Source organism: Balaenoptera musculus, chromosome 5 (genome assembly GCF_009873245.2).
Source record: "Balaenoptera musculus isolate JJ_BM4_2016_0621 chromosome 5, mBalMus1.pri.v3, whole genome shotgun sequence".
NCBI classification, from domain to species: domain Eukaryota; kingdom Metazoa; phylum Chordata; class Mammalia; order Artiodactyla; family Balaenopteridae; genus Balaenoptera; species Balaenoptera musculus.
The window spans coordinates 84,975,268-85,002,101 of record NC_045789.1 but is presented as its reverse complement, the minus strand read 5'-3'; positions in this window follow the sequence as shown (position 1 = coordinate 85,002,101).

Here is a 26,834-nt window from a genome sequence, read left to right as displayed (position 1 = left end):
AAGATTAGTACCAAGGTCCTTCTAAACCTATGAGTTTGCACTCCAAGATCCTATTCAAGTCACTCCTGAAAGCCTTCTATTTTCTACATTTGATTGCCAGGCATCCAGGCAAAGTGTTTTCACATTTTTGGACTAACAGACAGGTTGATACCAAGATGCATCAAATCTATGTGTGCTTCCAAACCACAGAAAAGGGGAGGATAAAACATAGGAGAAATCGATATAGATTGAATAAAGTATGTAAATATTACAGTACCCTAGACATTGCCTTCTTTCCTTTAAGCCTACTCCTTATATTCCCCTTTCCCTCTACCGCTATTGAGAAACAGGTGTTTCATGCCATCAAGAGCTCTGAATAAGTGAGTGAAAATCATTTTCAGCTTCTTAAATGATAGTTAATACCATTTTCGCCAAACCAACACCACAGACTATTAAAATAAAAAGACAACAAAGCACATTTAAGAGTAGGAAATAGGGGAAGAAAAAAACATACAAAATTATTGAGTTTAGGGACATCAACCTATAACACCACACGGTCATGGCCAACTTTCTTCTTTTTTAAAATTATATTACCATTTCTGCATATGTAAAATACATACACAGAAATTTTATGAGCTGGTCTCAAATCATAACCAATACTTGTTTCTATAAGGAAATATCTACTTAAGATGGAAAACATTCAGCATCTGGAAAAAGTAGTACTGATGCCTTTCAGTCTCCTACTGAAGATAGTTACTCATGTCCATCATTATCTCAGAAATACTCCCTTCTTGGTATAGGCAAAAAATGGGTTATTTTCCATTTTCAAGAAATAAACCCCAGATTGTTTATGTATTATGTGTGACTCAATTCTTTGGCTGCAGTTTGTTGGATAAGGGTAGACTCAGTCGGGGACAACAGAATTCTTGTTATCAAGCTTGAGAATTGAGCATAGGCTATCCTAGCTTAAGAGACTATGTGACATTAATGCAAATTTGGGACTCTGGATAGGTCATCTTCTGAATATTGCATGGTCTGGAGTTCAAGAAAACATGTCTGAAGAGAGGAGGATAAATTAGATCATCATAGAGAAATAACTGGGCTTCTTACAGCTTTTTACATTCATTTTCTGTTCCCTGAAATGTGTCTATATTCTTCCTTTCTTATGGTTAAAATGAGGCATCCCTAAATGTTTTTAATAATCAACTACTAATGCACATTTTAAAATTACCTTTTTGTTGTTTATTTCAAGCTGATTTCTTTTTCATATCATATCATAAAGCATCACATAAACGGATGCATCTGGCCCAGCTATTACTACATGCTTATTAATGGCGGAAAATAAGGGTTCGAAAAATAAACCATTTTGTTTATGTAGTTACTTGTTGTTTTCCAAGAAGTTTTGCATCTGATACAAGATAGAGTCTAGAGTAATGTACTGGATGTATTTGTAAATGATGGAATCAGAATTCCTGGGTTTATAGGTAGTTTCTGCAATTCAACATATGCACTTAGCCTTAGAAAGTTATTTAATCTCTGTATACTTGCAAGTAAAATGGGAAAATAACCATACTTACCTCCTATGGTTTTTACTAAGCTTAAATGTTTAAATAGTTAATGCATGTAAAATATTCAGAAATTTTAACATTATTATTTTTATCTGATTAAATCTAAGAGAAAGTTAAGTGGTAGATAAGAAATACTTTATCAGGTCTTTCTTTCTGAGAAAGAAATATAGTTGCAGCTATATTAAGGATCTTGTTGCTAGTGGCTTTAAAAAGGCTAATTTCCAATACTCTCAATCTCAAGTTTATCATAAACTGTTAATGAAGTTAAGTTTTTAGTCTTACATTTCTACATTATGTTCACAACAAAATATTTTCTTGATTTTGTTAACTTTGGATCCTTCAGGTATTCTTGATGGCTGTAATGTTCAAGTCTAACAGCCAAAATAGGTGATAATAATTACTCCTAAAACATCAACTTGTTTCAACTGAAAGTGGCTCCATGTCGTCGTGAATTTTTAAAAAGCTAAATTTTCTATAAAAGACACTGAGTAAATCAATTTACTGGCAGTGCAACTATCCATGTAGAGAACTGAGATTAAAGGTTAGATATGTTATCTCTTGTCACTGTTGGCAGCTTCAATTCCTCACCTCTTCACCTTATGGACTGCAACACGACATTGTTGATAAACAATTTCCTCATTTCTGAAGGCTTTATATTGTGATGGCATGTCAGGTTCAGTCCTTTCAGAAAGTTAATACTTTGAAGCTGGGCTTCTACATGCTCTCTGAGTGTCACTTTTGTCTATAGCACTTTCAATCACCCTTCTTCAGCTCATCATCAGCTAACTGTTTAGCTTTCTGCTATCATTCTTTCACTTTGTCCAGTTAAACAAAACTGAGTTTTTCTTTTTTTTTTTTTTTATGATATCTTCAATGTGAATGACCTTATTGTTGAGAAGCTTGCCTTGTCACCTTATATTACATCCTGAAAGAAGTAAAAACTGTTGAAAATTTCTACAAATACCCACTCAGATATCTATAACATGCACAAAAAGATGTGCAATTAATGAAACTCAATTATTTTTAAACTTTTAGACTGCTCTCATCATTAATGCTGTATTTCAAATTTGGAGCTATTGATTACACATAATTTGTACTTAATAATTATTCTACATATTTTGGGTTTTTAAGGGACAAGTTTCCAGGGAAGAAAGAGAAGAAAAGAAAAGTAAAGAAAAGAAAAGAAAAGGAAAGGAAAGGAAAGGAAAGGAAAGGAAAGGAAAGGAAAGGAAAGAAAAGAAAAGAAAAAAGAAAGGAAAGAGGGACAGAACCTCTCCCATACAAGACAGCACAATCTGAAGTGATCAAAATATATATCATTCTCAGCAATATGTGTCTTTTCACTAGAATCTTTGGTGAACACTCTTTTTCTCCACTGGTGGCTCTGATGGTGGGACCACATGTATTCTAAGTTCACTAATTATTACTTTGATATAAACCAAGGGGCACATACAGGGGAATGTTTTCATGACCAGACCACTTTTCAGTCCTCTCATTTGAACTCTACTTGCAGGATCTGGCCTTGCCTCACTTTTCAGAACCAAAGAGAGAATTTTATGGATCTCTGTAATCAGTACTGAATTACTCTAGCTACTAATATGATGTTGATTTTATTTCTCAGTTTTGATAAATGGGCTACTGCCTCATTCCTGAGCTATTTTTTCATTGTGTCAGACCTGTTCTTATAGCTACGCATTGGCCTAGATATTTGTAGTATATATCCATTCATATAACCTCTAAAAACCCATTGACCATCCCATACTGAGGACTTCTGTTAATTATGCCAATCTCCCTCTCAAGGACTGAAGTCAACCCTACATATGATTTGATGTCTTTAATATACATGTTCAGATAGCAGGTAGTTAGAAATTTTGCTCCCTTGACTACAATTGCATGATTGACATTCTCCTTACATGCTCCGTTTTACTGGAGCCAATACATTAATGTGAAGTGGAGCTTAATCTATGATAAATAATCCAAAATTCTCTTCTTGCAGAGATGTTGCAGTAAAATGAAAGAGATAAATTAACAGACACATAATTACATAATATAGAAAAGAGTTAAGTAAGAATTCCAAAAGTGTTATGGGAAAAGTTATGGGGAAAAAGGAAGATAAAAATATGCCAAACTATTTGGTTTCTAGAAGGCTTCAAAGGAGTCAGTACTATTTGCATGTAACTCATCCCTTTGATTGATTGGGTTAAAATGAAGAAACTTCTAGATAAAAGAAATAAACTTTATGAAAGCATTGATAAAAGAAAAGGGATACAAGTTTATAATAGTAAATATAGTGGGGTTGTCTGTATTTTATATACTATATGAATATTTCAGTTTAAATTAAGACCTAAAATAGAAGTTGGGAGCTGATTTGTGGTTAATTTTGCATATGTCCAAGTTTAATTTGAAATCCCAGGTTAGTTGCTTTTTTCTTTTCTTCATTCATAATTGAAATCTAACATAAGACATTCCTCAAGAAATGTAGCTAAAAATAAATGTACTGGTTGAGGGAGTAGTGTGTCTATTTGCATCCCTCATTTCTGCAAATGATGTCCTGTGACACCTGTGACTGGAAGCCCTGTGGCTTCACAGAGAGGTGTTTGAGAACCATGCCTTTACTGTGTGAAGGCCTTCAAATGATTCTGAATAGAACAGGTATATGGGCAGCAGCTTTTTTTTTTTTTTTTTTCATTGTTCCCAGAAGAAATATGAAGAATAAAATGGGGCAGCGGCTTAGGGCAAAATCAAAGATGGTCTTGGCCCTGAAATATAGACCAATATTTCTTTCGCATATCTGCCTTTACAGTTAGGCATAGAAGTCTATATACAATTTTCAGAAATGTAAACCAATTTTAATTATAACCTTTCACGAAGGGTGTTTACTAGAGATCTCTTAAAAATTTTGAACCCTTGAGACCAGGATATTCATAGCATAAAAGCATATCTGTTATTCAGTGCTGACTAATTCAATTGAAAATTGAGAAATTAGAATGCAAGCAGATCTGATGAAACTGGCTGATGTATCAGGCAATAGGCTTTATAATCATTATACATGTCTTTGTAATATCTTTATTCTCTTTGTACTACTAGAATCAAAATTCCTGATTTCATCAGTATTCCTGCATGAAAAATAATGGACTCACACATAAACATAAGTTAAAATACATGTCAATTCAAATACAGAAATAAAGAAGGCAATAAACACAAGCCTTGATCTTAAAATTTGTGAGGGTTATTTGAGTAAAGAGCATGTGAGGAAAAGCATAAGAAGGAAAAGTTGAGGTTGCTTCGTTGTAGAAACAAAGTTGGAAGGATATCATCAACAGAAACTGCATGCAAGTGGGGAAGCAATCACAGGTTTTGTACTAAGTCTAAGGCAGTCAGAAATGGAAGCCTTTCTGTTTGTCCTGTTCACAAAGGGAGAAGCACAACATAAACATTTCCACCAGTTATCACAAGAACACACCTAGACAAGAGGAAAGTCCTTTGTACCAGCTCTGTGTATACATAGTATGTACTATATATACTGAGTATATACTACATATATACATTCTGTACATACTGTATATATATACATATAGTGCTATAATATAGATAGATGGACAGATAGATACTGAATTCATAATCCTCTAAAGTTTGTTGTGTTCAGTTGTGTACTTTGTGTTAAGTTGTTGTTACTTAATTATATAAAACATAAACCTGCTGCAAAACATCATCCAAAAACCAAGATAACTTCAGTATTATAATGTCACCAGTTCTTCATAGAGCAATCTGGTATGAGCTAATTTGCTTTACAGAAACACAAATCATAAAATCAGATAGGATACATAACATGATATAGATTTCTTTTCCTGATTTCTGGAACCATATTGACCAGATTCTATTAAAAAAACATTTTGATGCCCATTAAATTCAATTGATAAGTGTGAGCTTTGCATGCACATACACTTTAGGTTTCTGTAGCATTTTCAGAATCCATTTTCTATCTTCACTAAATTAACACAATCTCAAGTCACTTAATTTCTGTTAGACTCAAGCTTTTCATGCTAAAATGGGGAAAGTAAGAGTAACAATATCAATAATAGGTCATACTAGCAAAAATATGTTCTAGATACTTTACATTCATTTATTGCATTTTTAATCTTCAAAACAATTCTATGAAGTAGGTGCAATGGTTCATTTCACAATGTAGATACCAAAGTTATAGAGGGTATAATACCTCAGTTCCACCTTACTTTTTTGAAATGAAAGTCCCTTTTAACCATACAACGGTCATATAATGCAAAGGAATTATTGTCTTGTCTTCTTCTGTAGTTTTTTTCTTAGCTCTTTAATGGCCCTTTCAGGAAGGAACGATAGAACACTGGGGCTTCTAGAACCAGCATAAGTGAGGTAAATGCCTTCTGTTCCAAGAATTCATTTTATAATCTGGACCAGTTACCCTAGAGATTATCCCAAGAGATTTCTAGTCTTCAAAGTTGGAAACCTCTCAAAGTAATTAAGATTACTTTCCAGAACAGAGTAAGGGATGCCTGGTACTTTGAAAGGTAGAAGAAAGTGGATGAAGCCTGGAGGAAGAAGTTTCCCCAAACTGGAAGCAGTGAAGAGGGCACAGATTGAGTGCATGTCAACACATGTGTACTAAATACCAGTGATTTAAAAACATAAGCAAAAACCATTTAGGGGGCAAAGTTACCAGTGAGGTTGGCTCCTTTTAGAGTGATGCTTTAATTTTCTATTGCTGCTGTAACACGTTAGTATAAATTTAGTGTTTTAAAACAACACAAACTTATTATCTTACTGTTCTAGAGGTCAGAAGTATGACATAGGTCTCATTGGGCTAAATTCAAGGGTCAGCAAAAATGTGTTTCCTCTAGACTTCTAGGGGAAAATCTCTTCCCTTGCTTTGTTCAGATTCTAGAGGCTGCCTGCATTCCTCAGTCCATGGCCCCTTCCTCCATCTTCAAAACCAGCAGTGAGCATCTTCAAATTCTCTCTCTCTCTCTCATTCAGGTTCTGACACTAACTTTTCTACCTCCCTATTCTACATTTAAAGGACTCTTAGGATTACATTGGATCCATCCACATAACTCAGGATAAACTGTTATAAGATCAGTTGTTTCAAAACTTTAATTCCAAATGTAATGTAACAGAACATATTCACAGGTTCCAAGGAGTAGGGCATAGACATCCTGGAGCAGGAACATTATTCGATTGTCCACACTGAGTAATCTGGAATTGGGCAATATTCTACAACAACAGTAGCTCTTTACACCAAGGATAGTATATCAGGGAGCCTCCCAGTTTTTCCTGGATCACTTAATCCTTAGGCTTGGACAAAGAACATGGAAGGAAGAGAATGCCTTAAAAAATCCATGGAAGCTTTGGTATATATGACTTCAATCTAGATCTAATTTGTTGCAGGAAAAAAATAAAGACATGACATTTTTTGCTTTAAGTATAGTGGAAAAATTCAAGTCTGCTTATAAAAATTAGATTTGTGACCTCAGCCTTGTCTACAATTACTCCTTCATTTACAATACCAAGGAGCGTTCTCAAGTGTATTTTATGGAATATCTAGTTTTTTAAGGAATTAAAGATGTTTTTGACCCTGCAGTTTTGAGACTAAGTATGTTGGAATATTGTATGAAAACCATCTTCTTGAAACTATAATTCACTGGAAAATTTACTGGATATCTACTTTGTACAAAGGAAATTAAGATTAAGGAAGATTAAATGCTTTTCTGAGATTGAGTAATAAGTTACAGAAATGGCATTCATTCACAATTTATTTCTAGCAAAACCCATATATTTTAAACATTATACTGTTTTCCCCCAAATTGCCTCATTATAAGTAACATACCAACTCCATTTAAAAAAATAGTCTCTGTCCCTTAGAGAGAGACCTCAATTTGGGCCCTAGGAAGCTGTACTTTCACAGTCACCTTTGGTACATATTCTTCACAGGTAGTTTGAGATAATTCCGTTAGGCAGCACAATCTCCCTCATTCCTGGAAAAGGCAATTCTGCAGAAATACATCTTGGGTAATTGCATTTGGAAGGGGAGCTTTTATAGAATTAAGATAACTGAAAAATCCAAGCTGTAACCACCATTTTCAATAATTCTAAATCCCCAAATTCCAACTGGAAACCCCTATACATTAAAGGAAGGGGCCCACTCCACAGAAAGTGTTTCACACTTTATAAAGGTGGCTGTCCCTACTATGGTACCAAGGTGTTATTTCTAAAACACATTTAGTTTTTAGTACATGGGATCTCCAAGTAGCCATATCAAAGTGGCATGAAGCCCATTTTTCCATCTCTCTGATAAGCCTATTCCTGAGAGGCTGCCATTGAGCTGTCAATTTCACTATTTTTCCACTGTCATAGGCAATGTCACATTGCCCACTAAGGAAAACAATCCCCAAACTACTAAAATTAATGTTCTCTTTACACTGCTATAACAAATGAATGGATTTTCAAATAGAAATTATACAAGGAAAAATGCTTTCAGAACAAGACCACATTCTGCAAGAAAAATGTCATGCCACTGTTTATTTGTCTGACCAATGCATAAGCTTCTAGAAAATAGAGTTTATTATAGAGAGGTATGATGGGCCTTTGACAGACACTACAACAAGAACACTGTTAGAAAAATGTTGCTTGGTCAACACAAAGCAATTATTTGTCAGGGAGACTAGTGTAGATGGAATGACATTCCTCTGTTAGCCTTGATTTTATGACTAAATTTTGAGGTATTTTAGTCTTTATTACCAACAGTAAAATATAAGAATGATTGTTAAATTATATTAATTATGCATATCAGAATCCACAGGTATACACTAATAAACATTCCTTGAAAATGTCAACAGCATATTTGTCTCCTTATGTAAAAATGTTTTCTTGAATATCAATATTAAAATACATTTCGTAGGACGTCAATTAATTGCTGTGTTCTTGTATTAGGGAGAATTTTCTATCTCACACATTGTTTTTTCCAGTGACTAACAATACATGCTTATTTTAGTCTTATCTTCAAGTCTTAGATAGGTTTTGTAACAAAAATATAGAGAGCAGAGGTCAAAGGTAATAAGTGGGGCAAAAAATTTGAAAACACCACATTTAAACTTGTGAGGGAGTCCACCTCCAGTTCTGTTTATAATTAATTATTGGTCCTTTTGTTAAGCTAGACTTCTCAGGATGAATTTTTATTTGCCCCTCTCATATATCTCATATACCTAATTCCATTCTAACATTTATTAAAAATCCAGTATTTACCAGTCTCTGTGCTAAATTCTTTAAATGTTTCCTTTCACTTTATCTTCACAAGGAACTGGTGAGGTAATACCATAGAATGAATGTCTGTGTCTACTAAGAATTCAAATGTTGAATGAAACCTAATCCTCAGCCTGTTTGTATTTGGAAGTGGGGCATTTGGGAGGTGATTAGGTCATGAAGGCAGAGCCCTCATGAATGAGATTAGTGCCCTTATGAAAGAGGCTGCAGAGAATTCCCTTGCTCCTTATGTCATGTGAGAACACAGTAAGAAAATGGCTGTCCATGAGCCAGGAAGCAGTGGTCAAGAACTTGTAGGTGGACTCCACAACGATCATCCTTCCAATATGGAGAGTGTGAGGAGAAGGATGGAGAGTAGGTCTGAAGAGGCAAAAGAACTGTTATGTAAATTTTTTTAATGTCTAATTTAATTAGTTTTAGAATTGTTAACTGCACCTTGTTAGAAAATATTTCTTGTTTAATATTTAATTAATTGTATTTCTATACATTACAACAAATATTAAAACAAATGTATAGAATCCTTCAAGTAACCAATAAAAATTAAAATTTATTTCTTCAGAAAATGCAGATATGGTTGAATGTATTTCATGCTAAATGTAGTCTACATAATTAAAATCAAAAATACCTGAAGTTTTGGTAAGTTTCAGTAACTGCCAATAAAATAGGCTCCACGGATTAAAGGTCCAGTAGAAATCAGCTTTGACTAAAGTCCAGCGAATTCTTTTTAGTTCAATGATATTATGTCAACAGCATTACTTCCTTTGCTATCTTTGACCTGTGCCTTACCCATGCTGCTTACATAGGGGCTGGTAGTTGTGTCAGATGTACCATTTGCTCTTTAGGGTGAGGTGAAACTATCCAAAACCATAAGACAACAATATTGTTGGGGATCAAAGAGAAAAAATTCCAAACCTAGCAAATCTAAGGACGTGAGTGATATTGGAGTATAATAGAATGGTGGCCACGTAGTCTCACAATAACACTGGAATAGAGCAAGATAAACTGGAAGTCACACTAGGCATCCCTAGAGAAGATGGTGAATATACAAAAACACTTTAGGTTGAAATGCTTTGTGTTTCCAACATAAAGTTTCTTTTTTTAAATTTTTTTTTGGTCAGGAAAGTCTGTGTCCACCAGAAGATAATGTTAGACCAATAACATTTTCTTTCTTCTTTTCCTTGCCTCACTGGCCACTGAATAGGATTTATTGAGAAGGCATGAACTTTCTATGCATGTGCACTGTTGGCTGGCTATATGCATAGCTTTAGTCTTCAATTTCTTCTTGGAATTTAATCTCATCAGTGTAAGAAAAGTCATTGAGAATCTCCACAAGGACCCAATTCAGCATTGAAGGCAATGTGGCACAAATTCAGGTAAACTTCTTATTCATTTATAGACAAATGGCAATATCAAAATGATGCACATGCGTGCAAGTCACTGCACAGTACGGGACTGTCAGCCCCGCTTTTTCTAAAAGGCACATCAGGGACACCCAAACATGACAATAGCAGTGTATTTCTCTTTAACCAGTCACTTGAATAAATTAGTGGTCTCAGTGTATTAGTTTGCAAGGGCTGCTTCCTGGTGGCTTAAACCACAGTAACTTGTTTTTTTCACAGTTCTGGAGGCTACAAGTATGAGATCAAAGTGACAGGAGCTTTGGCTTCTCCTGAGGTCTCTCTCCTTGGCTTGCAGACAGCTGCCTTCTCCCTGTGCCCTCATATAGTCTGTCTTCTGGTCTTGTGCATCTTGATGCCTCTTCCTCTTCTTAGAAGGAAACCAGTCATATTTGATTAGGGTCCCACCATTTCGACCTCATTTAACCTGAATTACCTCTTTGAAAGGACCTATCTCCAAATATAGTCACATTGCAAATTAGTACTATAATATGAATTCTGGAGGAACACAATTTAGTCCATAATAGTTTTTAATAACTATTCATTTTTAATCTCTATGACAAAGATCTGACATGAGCTGTCATGTAAGATTTAAAGACATGGAATAAGTCTTTCCAATTTTTGTTGCCCTAGAAATGAATATCTGATTTAGCCCAACTGAAAGTAACCTAACTAATTGTATCATAATCAAGAATGTCCAGGGCTGTTTTGATTCAAGTGTTCAACAGCCTTGCATCTCCAGGCAAAAGAAAGCGTTTCTTCTTTACTTTTACATACAACTGCTGAGGTAATAATCTTGAGGGAGGTTTGTTTCTGCTAGGCAGTCTCAGTGAATTTGGACTCTGTAATTTCTCCCTGGAAATAAATATCTCTCTAATTTATAGAGGAATCAGAGAAAAATGAAATGAAACAAAAGTACACAAAACATCTATTGAAATAGTTGAATATGCTTTGAACTCAACTGGCAGGGTTCAAGAGAAGAGGAAGGTCATAAAAGGCCTGCCTTTTCAACTGCCCATCCAGATAGACAGGAGTTTGGGAGAGTGGCATCTCAAACTTGGCTTGTATTTTGAAGCTGTACTGAACCCATAGCAGAAGAAGGAAAGTGAAGCCAGACTGAAAGGTCTCAGCCCAAACCAGCCAAGGTATACCGGCAGTAAGGCACTATCCATAGTGAAACTGAACGCTTTTCTTGTAGAAAAATCAGAAAGTTCTTCAGCAGTCCATGAGTATTTGTGTCTACACAATCCTCTTATTTTCATCTAAACCACCCCTCTTTAATAAATGCAGTATCTTTATCCATACATCCTGCTTGCGTCCACTTCCACTCTGTCCAGTGACACCCCATTATTAGCTCAGAGAAGCAAAACTTGGAGACCACATTCCTCATCTCTTGGAAATCAGCTGGTTTCTACCACCAGAGGTTCCCCACTCCACTTGGATAGTCCCCCCTCTCACCAGGACACCACCTACAGCCCTGGTTCCTACTGCACATGTAGTATGACTGATCCAAGTCCAAATTAGAATTTTTAAGATAACTTCAACTTGTATTCTCTATACAGGAAACACCTTTAAACGTTAAAGACATGGAAAATTGGGAAAACAACGAATGGAAAAATATATAACAGGCAAATACCCAAAGAGAGATCATGTATCTAAAATAATCAGACAAAATAGACCTTGCAGCCAAAAGCATTTCTAGAAATAAAAAGGTTTACTGCATACCGATAACAAGCTTGATTCACCAGGGACTATAAAAATCTATGCATGTATGCACATACCATAGCCTCAAGATAGATGAGGTAAAGTAGAACTTCAAAGGGAAACTGAAAAGGCACTATTACTGTGGAAGGTAGTACATTTCTCTAGATAATTAATTGAACAAACATCAAAAACAATAAGGATACACATGGTTTGAACAGTGTAAGTAACAGTCTTGAACAAATGAACACGTATAGAATACTGCACCCAGTAACTAGAAAATGCACATGAAATTTAGATGGAAAGCAAATATTTACTAGAAAAAGCTACCTTTGTCAAATGTTAAGACTAGGTTTGAACTGACCATATTTTTTACTACAGTGCAACTAGTTTGAAAATAAGATGGAAACAGATAAAAAACACATGACTCCAAAATTATTTTTTAAAAAATCTTCCAAAAAACACAAATTAATGTTTATACAGGGAATAAAATGTTGGTTTTACATTAGAAAATAGATCATTGCAATTAGCCAAATTAATAAAGATAAAAATATCATGATCATCTCGATAAATGTCCTCTAAAAATTTTTTGAAATTCATATCTATTTATGATTAAAAAATGAAAATAAAACAAACACAAGATTCTTATAATTCCAGACAGAAATAGGTACTTCTTTAACCGAAAAGAGAGAATCTTAATGTTGAAATGCTGGAAACATACTTTTTTGTTTTTAAACATCTTTATTGGAGTATAATTGCTTTATAATGGTGTGTTAGTTTCTGTTGTATAACAAAGTGAATCAGCTATATGCATACATATATCCCCATATCCCCTCCCTCTTGCGTCTCACTCCCACACTTCCTATCTTACCCCTCTAGGTGGTCACAAAGCACCAAGGTGATCACCCTGTGCTATGTGGCTGCTTCCTACCAGCTATCTATTTTACATTTGGTAGTGTATATACGTCAATACTACTCTCTCACTTCGTCCTAGCTTATCCTTCCCCTTCCCGTGTCCTCAAGTCCATTTTTACGTCTGTGCCTTTATTCCTGTCCTGCCCCTCGGTTCATCAGAACCATTTGTGTGTTTTTTGTTTTTTTAGATTCCATATATATGTGATAGCATACGGTATTTGTTCATCTCTTTCTCACTTACTTCACTCTGTTGGACAGAATCTAGGTCCATCCGCCTCACTACAAATAATTCAACTTCATTTTTTTTTATTTTTGAGTAATATTCAATTGTATATATGTTCCACATCTTCTTTATCCATTCATCTGTTGATGGACACTTAGGTTGCTTCCATGTCCTGGTTATTGTAAATAGTGCTGCAATTAACATTGTGGTACATGTACCTTTTTGAATTATGGTTTTCTCAGGGTATATGCCCAGTAGTGCGATTGCTTGGCCGTATGGTAGTTCTATTTTTAGTTTTCTAAGGAACCTCTATACTGTTCCCCATAGTGGCAGTACCAATTTACATTCCCACCAACAGTGCAAGAGGGTTCCATTTTCTCCATATCATCTCCAGCATTTATTGTTTATAGATGTTTTGATGATGACCATTCTGACGGTGTGACGTGATATCTCATTGGAGTCTTGACTTGCACCTATCGAATGATTAAGGATGTTGAGCATCTTTTCATGTGTTTGTTGGCAATCTGTATATCTTTGGAGAAATGTCTATTTAGTTCTTCTGCCCATTTTTGGATTGGGTTGTTTGTTTTGTTGATATTAAGCTGCATGAGCTGCTTGTATATTTTGGAGATTAATCCTTTGTCGGTTGCTTCATTTGTAAATATCTTCTCCCATTCTGAGGGTTGTCTTTTCATCTCGTTTATGGTTTCCTTTGTTGTGCAAAAGATTTTAAGTTTCATTAGGTCCCTTTTGATTATTTTTGTTTTTATTTCCATTACTCTAGGAGGTGGGTCCAAAAGGATCTTGCTGTGATGTATGTCATCGAGTGTTCTGCCTATGTTTCCCTCTAAGAGTCTTATAGTCTCTGGCCTTACATTTAGGTCTTTAATCCATTTATAGTTTATTTTTGTGTATGGTGCTAGGGAATCTTCTAATTTAATTCTTTTACATGTAGCTGTCCAGTTTTTGCAGCACCAATTATTGAAGAGGCTGTCTTTTCTCCATTGTATATTCTTGCCTCCTTTATCAAAGATAAGGTGACCATAGGTGTGCGGGTTTATCTCTGGGCTTTCTATCCTGTTCCATTGATCTATATTTCTGTTTTTGTGCCAGTACCTTACTGTCTTGATGACTGTAGCTTTGTAGTATAGTCTGAAGTCAGGGAGCCTGATTCCTCCAGCTCCGTTTGTCTTTCTCAAGATTGCTTTGGCTATTCGGGTTCTTTTGTGTTTCCATACAAATTGTGCAATTTTTTGTTCTAGTTCTGTGAAAAATGACATTGGTAGTTTGATGGGGTTTGCATTGAATCTGTAGATTGCTGTGGGTAGTATAGTCAGTTTCACAATATTGATTCATCCTATCCAAGAACATAGTATATCTCCCCATCTGTTTGTATCATCTTTAATTTATTTGATCAGTGTCTTATAGTTTTCTGCATACAGGTCTTTTGTCTCCTTAAGTAGGTTTATTCCTAGGTATTTTATTCTTTTTGTTGCAATGGTAATTGGGAGTGTTTCCTTAATTTCTCTTTCAGATTTTTTATCATTAGTGTATAAGAATACAAGGGATTTCTGTGCATTAGTTTTGTATCCTACTGCCCTACCAAATTCATTGATTAGCTCCAGTAGTTTTCTGGTAGCATCTTTAGGATTCTCTATGTATAGAATCATGTCATCTGCAAACAGTGACAGCCTTACTTCTTCTTTTCTGATTTGTATTCCTTTTATTTCTTTTTCTTCTCTGATTGCTGTGGCTAAAACTTCCAAAACTATGTTGAATAATAATGGTGAGAGTGGGCAACCTTGTCTTTTCCTGATCTTAGAGGAAATAATTTCAGTTTTTCACCATTGAGAACGATGTTGTCTGTGGGTTTGTCATATATGGCCTTTATTAGGTTGAGGTAGGTTCCCTCTATACCTACTTTTTGGACTGTTTTAATCATACATGGGTGTTGAATTTTGTCAAAAGCTTTTTCTGCATCTACTGATGTTATCATATGGTTTTTATCCTTCAATTTGTTATTATGGGGTATCACAGTGACTAATTTGCAGTTATTAAAGAATCCTTGCATTCCTGGGATAAACCCCACTTGATCATGATGTATGATCCTTTTAATGTGCTGTTAGATTCTGTTTGCTAGTATTTTGTTGAGGATTTTTGCATCTATGTTCAACAGAGGTATTGGCCTGTAATTTTCTCTTTTGTGTGACATCTTTGTCTGGTTTTGGTATCAGGGTGATGGTGGCCTTGTAGAATGAGTTTGGGAGTGTTCCTCCCTCTGCTATATTTTGGAAGAGTTTGAGAAGGACAGGTGTTAGCTCTTCTCTAAATGTTTGATAGAATTCGCCTGTGAAGCCATCTGGCCCTGGGCTTTTGTTTGTTGGAAGATTTTAATCAAAGTTTTAATTTCAGTGCTTGTGATTTGTCTGTTTATATTTTCTATTTCTTCCTGGTTCAACCTCAGAAGGTTGTGCTTTTCTAAGAATTTGTCCATTTTTTCCAGGGTGTCCATTTTATTGGCATATAGTTGCTTGTAGTAGTCACTCATGATCCTTTGTATTTTTTCAGTGTCAGTTGTTATTTCTCCTCTTTCATTTCTAATACTGTCAATTTGTGTCTTCTCCCTTTTTTTCTTGATGAATCTGACTAATTGTTTTTCAATTGTTTTTATCTTCTCAAAGAACCAGCTTTTAGTTTTATTGATCTTTGCTATCGTTTCCTTCATTTCATTTTCATTTATTTCTGATCTGATCTTTATGATTTCCCTCCTGCTAACTTTGGGGTTTTTTTGGTTCTTCTTTCTCTAAATGCTTTCAGTATAAGGTTAGGTTGTTTATTTGGGATGCTTCTTGTTTCTTGAGGTAGGATTGTATTGCTATAAACTTCCTTCTTACAACTGCTTTTGCTGCATCCTATAGGTTTTGGGTCATTGTGTTTTCACTGTCATTTGTTTCTAGGTAATTTTTGATTTCCTCTTTGATTTCTTCAGTGATCTCTTGGTTATTTAGTAGCATATTGTTTAGTCTCCGTGAGTTTCTAATTTTTAGGTTTTTTTTCCTGTAATTAATATCTGGTCTCATAGCATTGTGGTTAAGAAAGATACTTGATACGATTTCAATTTTCTTAAATTTACCAAGGCTTTATTTGTGTCCCAAGATATGGTCTATCCTGGAGAATGTTCCATGAGCACTTGAGAAGAAAGTGTATTCTGTTGTTTTTGGTTGGAATATCCAATAAAAGTCAGTTAAGTCCATCTTGTTTAATGTGTCATTTAAGGCCTGTGCTTCCTTATTTATTTTCATTTTGGATGATCTGTCCATTGGTAAAAGTGAGGTATTAAAATCCCCTACTATTATTGTGTTACTGTCCATTTCCCCTTTTATGGCTGTTAGCATTTGCCTTAAGTATTGAGGTCCTTCTATGTTGGGTGCATAAATATTTACTATTGTTATATCTTCTTCTTGGTTTGATCCCTTTATCATTATGTAGCGTCCTTTTTTGTCTCTTGTAATAGTCTTTATTTTATAGTCTATTTTGTCAGATATGCGAATTGCTACTCCAGCTTTCTTTTGATTTCCCTTTGCATGGATATCTTTTTCCATCCCCTCACTTTCAGTCTGTATGTGTCCCTAGGTCTGAAGTGGGCCTCTTGTAGACAGCATATATATGGGTCTTGTTTTGTATCCATTCAGCCAGTCTATGTCTTTTGGTTGGAGCATTTAATCCATTTACATTTAAGGTAATTATCAATATGTATGTTCCTATTACCATTTTCTTAATTGTTTTGTGTTTGTGTTTGTCATTTCATTTTTTCCTTCTCTTCTGTTTCCTGCCTAGTGAATTTTCTTTAGCATTTGTTGTAAAGCTGGTTTGGTGGTGCTGAATTCTCCTAAATTTTGCTTGTCTGGAAAGGTTTTAATTTCTCCATCAAATCTGAATGAGACCCTTGCTGCATAGAGTAATCTTATTTGTAGGTTTTTTCCTTTCATCACTTTAAATATGTCCTGCCACTCCCTTCTGGCTTGCAGAGTTTCTGCTGAAAAATCTGCTGTTAGCCTTATGGGAATTCCCTTGTTTATTATTTTTTGCTTTTCCTCTTCTGCTTTTAATGTTTTTCTTCGTATTTAATCTTTGATAGTTTGATTAATATGTGTCTCGGTGTGTTTCTCTTGGTTTATCCTGTATGGTTCTCTCTGTGCTTCCTGGACTTGATTGACGATTTTCTTTCCCATGTTAGAGAAGTTTTTGACTATAATCTCTTCAAATATTTTCTCAGACCCTTTCTTTTTCTCTTCTTCTTCTGGGCATCCTATAATTTGAATGTTTGTGTGTTTAAGGTTGTCCCAGAGGTCTGTGAAACTGTCCTCAATTGTTTTCATTCTTTTTTCTTTATTCTGCTCCCTGGCAGTTATTACCACCATTTTATTGTACAGCTCACTTATAAATTCTTCTACCTCTGTTTTTCTGCTATTGATTCCTTCTAGAGTATGTTTAATTTCAGTAATTGTGTTGTGCATCACTGTTTGTTTGCTCTTTAGTTCTTCTAGATCCTCGTTAAATGTTTCTTGTATTTTCTCCGTTCAGTTTCCAAGATTTTGCATCATCTTTACTATCATTACTGTGAATTATTTTTCAGGTAGGTTGCCTGTTTCATCCTCATTTATTTGGTCTTGTAGGTTTTTAACTTGCTCCTTCATCTGTAACACGTCATTTCATTTTTTTTTTTTCTTTGATGGGTTGTGCTGTATTCCTGTCTTACTTGTTGTTTGGCCTGAGGCTTACAGCACTGGATTTTACAGGCATCGGATAGAGCTGGGTCTTGGTGCTGAGATGAGGACCTCTGGGTGGTCTCACTTGGATTGATATTCCCTGGGGTCTGAGGTTCTCTGTTAGTCCAATGGTTTGGACTTGGAGCTCCCACCACAGGGGCTCGGGCCTGACCTCCAGCCTTGGAACCAAGATCCCACAAGCTGCAGTGCCGCATGGTGCAGGTCTGGAAACATACTTTTAATATGAAGAGCAACCAAAGATGCCCACCACCTCTGCTTCTATGGAAGTCACTGCCTATCGTTGTAAGGCCAGATAAGAAATGAAAGTATTGCACAGAAGGAAAGACAGAAAGCTTTTTTAAATTCTGGATGATTTAGTAGTATGTATACTGAAATTATAGTTGATTAGAAAATTTAGCATTATATCTGGATAAAAAGATACATGTATAAAAATTCATTTATTTCTATACACTGGCTACAATCCATTAAGAAATGTGTGTTTTAAAAACTTTTACATTTATGATAGCAACAAAATAGGTAAAGTACCAGGAGCAAATCTAAATATATAAAATTATTTTATGGAAAAAATAATAACTAGTTATTGAAACATATTAAAGTACCTACACAAATGGTTAAACCACTTTAGTCATGAAAATTTACATATTCATTCCTTACACCCTTTTGTAAGAATGATATATCGCAGTAAAAAAAAAAAAAAAAAATCAATAGAGAAAGCCAAAGATAGAAACTTGCAGTGTTATAGTGAAAAAAAATAGAATAAATTTTAACAACTTATGACAGTGAATTAAATACAGTGTTCTTTCCTTCGTGTCAATATATCAATTTTTGAAAATGGACATACTCCATCAACTGATAAATAATCTTGGCAAAATAGAGCTCATTGACATTAAAAATACCCATACTTCTTCATCTCTCAGTTAATCATGCCCTTTCATCATTATGAATCACATCCATAACTTCCTGCCCAGCACCCAAACTCAGATGCATCTAACCACCCACCTGGTTCATCTAGTGTGATAAGAAGCAATATTGCAGTTTAGAGCCATCACAATTCTTCCAAAGCTCACCCCTCAACTCTCTCATCACTTGACCTGTATTTCAATGAGAATAAAATTTTAAAAAATTGAGGCCATTAAGGATATGCCACGTGGACAATTTATCCAAATGCATATAAAGTGGAATTCAAGATGGTACAATCATATAAATACTTCCTGTATTTCAAAGACAATTCATCCAAGAAAAGAGCCTTAGTTCTTTGTTATTTCCCAGTTGTCCTTCACTTTTGCCTTCTCTCTCTCTGTCTTTCTGAAGTTTTACATTATATTATTGTCTCTAAAGGAAAATAATTCTACATCCTGAAGCAAGCATGCCTTTCTAGCTATTGCCCAAGATCGCCTTGGTTGGTTGGTTTGCCACTTATATCCCCAGATCCTAGAACATTAACTGGCAATGGAAAATTATTTGCTAAATGTGTGTTATTGATTCTTTCTTCAAAGTCATGCTTCATCAAAGAATACTCTGCTTTGGCTTCCTTTCCTTTTCCTTTTCCCATTCACTCCCACTCAGTAATCTCACTCTCTTCTCTAATCAAAACATTTTCTCTTTCTTTGTCATCATGGTAATGACACCACACAGACTCCCTGCAATTATTCTTTCCTTCATGACCCTCATTGCCAGCCATCATATACCAAGGTTGACCTATGTCTTTTGCATTTTCCATATATGACCTCTCCTCCCTGGTTTATAAATTTTGTGATCCGACTCTTTCTCAGCTGGATCTTTACAAACTCTTTTATCACATTTTATATCTTACTAGCCTTATTCTGTTAATCTTACACAATGTTATTAGAGTGAAGTTGCTAAGATTCAAATCATTCTGGATCAAATTTATATGTGGCTCAACATGTCTAATGATAAAAACTAAGCATTAGCATGTTGGGCAAGGTTGTTTTTTAGTTAATTATTTCCTATTTCTCTAAATACATCTAAATACACCTCCACATTTCTCTAAACTTTGGAGGCATTATTAAAATCCAGAGAGTTTGACGTAGTATCATGATTTCTTAATACTGTGATTTCCTACTTCTGTTACAGAAAAATAACACATCCAAAAAAGTATAAAGAACTGAAAAGAAATGTACAGATTTTACTTTTGTCTGTTGATTTTACAAATCTGAATACAATCTTGGTCATATTATATCCATTCACTTTTTATTTAATATTTTAATTAAATTTTCTGAAAATGAACTTTATGGTTATTTTTTTTGTCTCAATACATTACACAAACTGCTATACAAATATAATGATATGTGGTAGAATGTATCTAGTACAATTATTTGAGACAACTGAATCTATAATACACATAGAGTTTTATCTTGCCTACACTCATCTTTTGTGGTCTAATTAGGGACTATTATTCTAATTCACATTTTTTAGTGTTTTCAAAAGAAATATTAATGACTCTAGAAGCTTGCCAAAAGCAATATCCAGAAAGGAGATCCCTATAGCAATTTATAACACCTTAGCTTTCTTTTCCTTTTTTAAAATTCTTACATCTTTTCAGTCTTCAAATACTTTTAAGGGTCATTATCCTTCAACTTAAAGGATTGATAGGGCTTCCCTGGTGGCGCAGTCATTAAGTATCTGCCTGCCAATGAAGGGGACATGGGCTCGAACCCTGGTCAAGGAAGATCCCACATGCCGCAGAGCAACAAATCCCATGTACCACAACTACTGAGCCTGCACTCTGGAGCCCGCAAGCCACAACTAGTGAGCCCGTGCACCACAACTACTGAAGCCTGTGTGCCTAGAGCCCGTGCTCTGCAACAAGAGAAGACACCACAATGAGAAGCCCACGTACCACAACAAAGAGTAACCCCTGCTCGCTGCAACTAGAGAAAGCCCACACGCAGCAATGAAGACCCAATGCAGCCAAAAATAAAAAATAAATACATTTATAAAAAAAAAAATTCGATACATCTCAGAAAAACTGATTGCAAAGCAAATTTCTTCCCCTCAAATGTTCTTCCTTTTATTGGTTTCTTAAAATGAGAAGAAGGTGACTATCAAGAAAAATGGTATATATTTTCAATAAAAGTTTTAAAATTATGGTTCTCAAAGTTTAGGATTTTGAAAAATACTAAACTTAAAAAAATAATTTATAGGTACCAACATAGAATTGTGGGTTTTTTTAACTGCTAAAAAGGACCTACACACCAATTAATCTATCAAATGTACAAGAAAAAAAGACAACTAATATACTAGCTTCAAAATTCTAAAAGAAAAAATATTTAACTCTGCCATATTAGGAAAGATAATCTCAAAATAAACAAGTTTCCTAATCATACACAATTTATCAAAACAATTTTTTATAGTTTTTCTAGGTCTTTTGTCCCTTGTCATGGGTCAGAACTGTTCTATGACTGATGTTTGGGAAATGCTTCTTTGTAATATAAGCTAAATAAATATATATTTCTCAAATAAATATGTTGTTTCTGCCATTGTCCCAATCCATATTTCCCATCCCTTGCCTTATCTTCTATAAAAATGCAAATTTTTCCAAAATACAAGAGTTCCTTTATTCTATGTTCATAAATCCTAGAATCTTTTTCTGCTCTTTCATCTTTTATCTAGCTATTTACTACTACTGGGCTAAGATATATTTTCTTACTTAACCAAAACTTTTTCTTATTTAATGTATGAACTCTGATTTAAATAAATCTTTAAATTAATGCTTCTTAGTTGATATAACAAAATAGTATGATAATTTATTAAATAAAACAACTTTAAATGATATAAAATACATATTTAATATTAAAAATTCTATTTTCTTCCCATTAAGGAATATTTTTCAAATATGTGGTATAGAAGAACCTTATAATTGGAAATATATTTCTATATGATTTTCACATGCCTGCTTCCTCCAGTTGAGGACTTCTGTTATAAAGTATGCTGGTAATCATTGAGAAAATTTCTACTTTGGGACTTCATAATTTAAATTTTAATTCTCCATGGGTCATATTGTTATATAGTGTTAACTTTGTAGTGTTAATTTACTTTTTTGGTAATGTGATTGTAATAAATGTGATTAAAGTACCAACTTGTTTTATTTATTCAATATAAATTTACTGACAGAAAATAATTTTAAAGATGCAAAATATTCTATAATATAATCATGGCTACTTAAAATGTAGCTGCTGCTATGAAGCACATGGTATTTATTTCCATAAACAGTTGAGGAAACATCATTACAATTCACTTGCTGAAATTTATAAACAAGGATGATTGATTCCTAGTACCTTGAGAAAAGGAATATCATCTACTAATGCTCTTCAGTAAGAACAAAGCCAGAGGCAAATTCGTGAGCAGCTGAAATGGAAAGGCACAATTTCATGAGGAATAAAAAGGCCTCACAAATCAATACCAGAATTTAAGCACATAGACAAATATTGGACAACCTGAACTACAGATGGAAGCATTGCATAGTTATTAAATTTGTCTTATAGGAATTGAAGTGGATCTGGAAATATACAAAGCCCTCCTTGAATTAAACCAAGAGTAGCATCAGGAATAAAAGTTTGAAGAATTTTTCCCCTTGTTCTTGTACATACATGTTTTCTTAATTCTGCCTAGTTAGTGTGTGAAGTCTTCGAAGCTAGTGGTTCTCTACCAGGGACAGTTATGCCCCTCAGAGGACATTTAGCAATGTCTGAAGAAATTTTTGGTTGTCACAATGGGGTTTGTGGTGCTACTGGCATCCAATGGGTAGAGGTTAGGGATAAAGCTAAGTATTCCACAATGTATAGGAGTCCCCCACAACAAATAACTATCAATTCCAATATCTCCAAGGATGAGAAAACATACTCCAAATGCTTTACCTAGTAATATTGCTAAATAGGTAAATGATTTTCAGGAGTAACTCATTTTAATCCACAAATGAAAAAGTAGTTACTTCACTCTGCTGACTTCTACTTTTTTCAAAAATTTCTTTTAAAAGTTTTACCACACTATACCTCATTTTCCACCAAATATATGTACAAATTTATGTAAATATAAATATATTTATAGTTATAAGAAACTTAATCACCATTTTAAAATAAATGTTTTATAAATCCTTGCTAGAATCCAACTCCAAATAATTTTATATGTAAGAAAAATGGTGACTTAGTTAAGTGGACTGGATAAGTAGTGTTCAGAGCCATTTCATTTGATGAAATCTTGCCATATGTGATCTTTCTTAGTGGCTTTGTTCATTCAACATGCTACTGAGCTGGATCCATGTTTTTGTGAGTACCAATAGTACCTTCCATTTTATTGTGAATATTAGATCATTGTATAAGTATATCACAATTTCTCTACCAATTCTCCTATTGAAGTAAATTTAGGTTATTTTTGATTTTTGACTAAAGAATAAAGCTGTTATGAACATTTACATATATGTCTTTACAAAGCATGTATTTTCATTTCTCTTCAGTAAATACTTGGGAGTGGAATTTTTAGGTCTATAATAAGTGTCTTTTTAACTTGATAAGAAATTGTGGAATCATTTTCCAAAGTGGCTGTAGTATTTTGCATTCCAACAGCAATATATGAAAGTTTTGGTTGTTTTATATCCTTCCCAGCTTCTGTATTAGTCACAGTAATGGATGTGTAGTGATATTGCATTGTGGTTTTAATTTGATTTTCTCTAATTATTAATGATTTGAGCATCTTTTCAAGTGTCTATAAAGCATTCCTATCTTCCTTTATAAAATACCTGTTAAACTTTTAGTACATTTTTAATTTTGTACTGGTCTTATTGAGCACTTATTGTATTTTATATGACTTTAATACAAGTTCCTTCTCAGATATAAATGAAGAAAATATATTTTTCCAGTCTGTAGTTTGTCTTTTCTTTTCCTTAATGATGTCTCTTTTTTTCTTTTTCAGAAAAGATTTTAATATTAATAACATCCACGTTATAGCCTTTGTTTTTCTTTTATACTTAGTGTTTTGAATGTCCTAAGAAAATTTTGCCAACCCCAAGGTCATCAGGATGTTCTATGTTTACTTCTAGAGGTTTTATCATTTCAATTTTAGCTTTAGGTCTGTGACTAATTTGGACTTAATTTCTGTATGTTATTTGAGATTGTAGTCCAAATTATTATTTTTTCTTAATATGGATTTCAAGTTGTTCCATAAAAAGGTGTTTAACATTCATTATCAAGCATTGGTTGAATATATTTATCAGGTTCTCTTTTTGAATTTTTGCTTTTGTTTCATTTATCTATATGCCTATTCTTATAAGAATATCATATAGTCATGATAGTATGTTCAAAATGAAATTTGAAGTGAGGGACTAAGTTGTAAAGCTTTTCTTTCCATTTTGTTTTTTTTAACCATTTATTGATGTATGATTGGCATACAAAAAAGCTGTACATATTTAATGTATAGAACTTGATGAGTTTGGAGATAGGCATATATCTGCCAAACCATCACCACAATTTATGCCATAAATATATCTATTAGCTCCAAAATATCCTAAGACCATATTATTTGTGTTTGTGTGCGTGCGATAAGAACACTTAACATAAGATCTAACCTTTTCAAAAAATATATATATATCTATGCTTTTCACAAATTTTTAAGTACACAATACAGTATTGATAATGATAGGCACTATGCTATACAGTACATTTCTAGAATTTATTCATCTTGCATAACTGAAACTTTATAGCCTTTGATTAATACCTGTCCATTTCTACCCAGACCCTGAAAAACCATCATTCTTCTCTCTGTTTCTATGAGTTTGACTATTTTGAATTTCTCAGACAAGTGGTATCATGTAACATTTGTCCTTCTGTGTCTGGCTTATTTCACTTAGCATAATTTCCTCCATGTTCATCCATGTTGTTGCAGATGGCAGGATTTCCTCCTTTTTAAAGGCTAACTAGTATCACAGTAATTGTATATACCACATTTTCCTTAACCATTAGTCCATCAGTAGGCATTTATGTTGCTTTCATGTCTTGTGTGTTATGGATAATGTTGCATTGAACATGGGAGTGCAGATATTTCTTCAAGATTTTTATTTCAATCCCTTTGGATATACACCCAGAGGTGAGATTGCTAGATCATAGGATCGTTCTACTTTTAATTTTGCTAGGAACCTCCATACTGGTTTTCCATAGTAGCTGCAACAATTTACATTCACTTCAACAATGTACAAGCATTTCTTTTTCTCCACAGCCTTGGCAATACTTGTTATTTTTTATTTTTTATTTTTTTTGATAATAGCCATCTAAAGATGATATCTCATTGTGGTTTTGATTTGCATTTCCCTGACAGTTAGTGATGTTAAGCAAGTTTTCATATACTTAGTTACCATTTATATGTCTTCTTTGGAGACAGGTCTATTCAGGCCCTTTGCTTCCTTTTTAGTTGATTATTTGTGGGTTGTTTTTGTTTTTGTTGTTGTTGTTTTGTTTTGTTTTTTACCTTTGAGTTGTAGGAATCCCTTGTACTGAATATTGACACTTTATCAGATATATGGTGTGCAAATATTTACTTCCAATCTGTAGATTGACTACTCATTTTGTTGATTGTTTCCTTTGCTATACAATAGTTTTAAAATTTGATGTAGTCTCACTTGTCAATTTTTGCTTTTGTTGCCTGTGCTTTTGGTGTCATATGCAAGAACTCATTGCCTAGACCAAAGTTAAGAAAATTTTCATTCTGGGAGTTTTATGGTTTTAGATCTTATGCTTAAGTCTTTAATGCATTTTTAATAATTTAAAAGTCTTTAATAATTTTTGTGTATGGTGTAAGATAATTTCAATTTTATTATTTTACATATGGATGTCTAGCTTTTCCAACACCATTTGTTGAAGAGACTCTCTTTTCCCCATGTGTTTCATGGCACCATTATCAAAAGTCAGTTGACCATATAAACATGGCCATATTCCCAGGCTCCATTCTATTCCATTAGACATTTTTTTAAATTTATTTTTTTGTATACAGCAGGTTCTTATTAGTTATTTATTTTATACATATTAGTGTATATATGTCAATCCCAATCTCCCAATTCATCCCACAACCACCACACACACCCCCACTTTCCCCCCTTGGTGTCCATATGTGTATTCTCAATATCTGTGTCTCTATTTCTGCCTTGAAAACTGGTTCATCGGTACCATTTTTCTAGATTCCACATATCTGCGTTAATATACAATATTGGTTTTTCTCTTTCTGACTTACCTCGCTCTGTATGACAATCTCTAGGTCCATCCACATTTCTACAAATGACCCAATTTCGGTCCTTTTTATGGTTGAGTAATATTCCACTGTATATATGTGCCACATCTTATTTATCCATTCATCTGCCGATGGGCATTTAAGTTGCTTCCATGACCTGGCTATTGTAAATAGTGCTGCAATGAACATTGGGGTGCATGTGTCTTTTTGAATTATAGTTTTCTCTGGGTATATGCCCAGGAGTGGGTTTCCTAGGTCATATGGTAATTCTATTTTTAGTTTTTTAAGGAACCTCCATACTGTTCTCCATAGTGGCTGTGTCAATTTACATTCCCACCAACAGTGCAAGAGGGTTCCCTTTTCTCCAAACCCTCTCCAGCATTTGTTGTTTCTAGATTTTCTGATGATAGCCATTCTAACTGGTGTGAGGTGATAACTCACTGTAGTTTTGATTTGCATTTCTCTAATAATTAGTGATGTTGAGCAGCTTTTCATGTGCCTTTTGGCCATCTGTATGTATTTGTCGGAGAAATGTCTATTTAGGTCTTCTGCCCATTTTTTGACTGGGTTGTTTGTTTTTTTTAATATTGAGCTGCATGAGCTGTTTATATATTTTGGAGATTAATCCCTTGTCCGTTGATTCATTGGCAAATATTTTCTCCCATTCTGAGGGTTGTCTTTTCGTCTTGTTTATAGTTTCCTTTGCTGTGCAAAAGCTTTTAAGTTTCATTAGGTC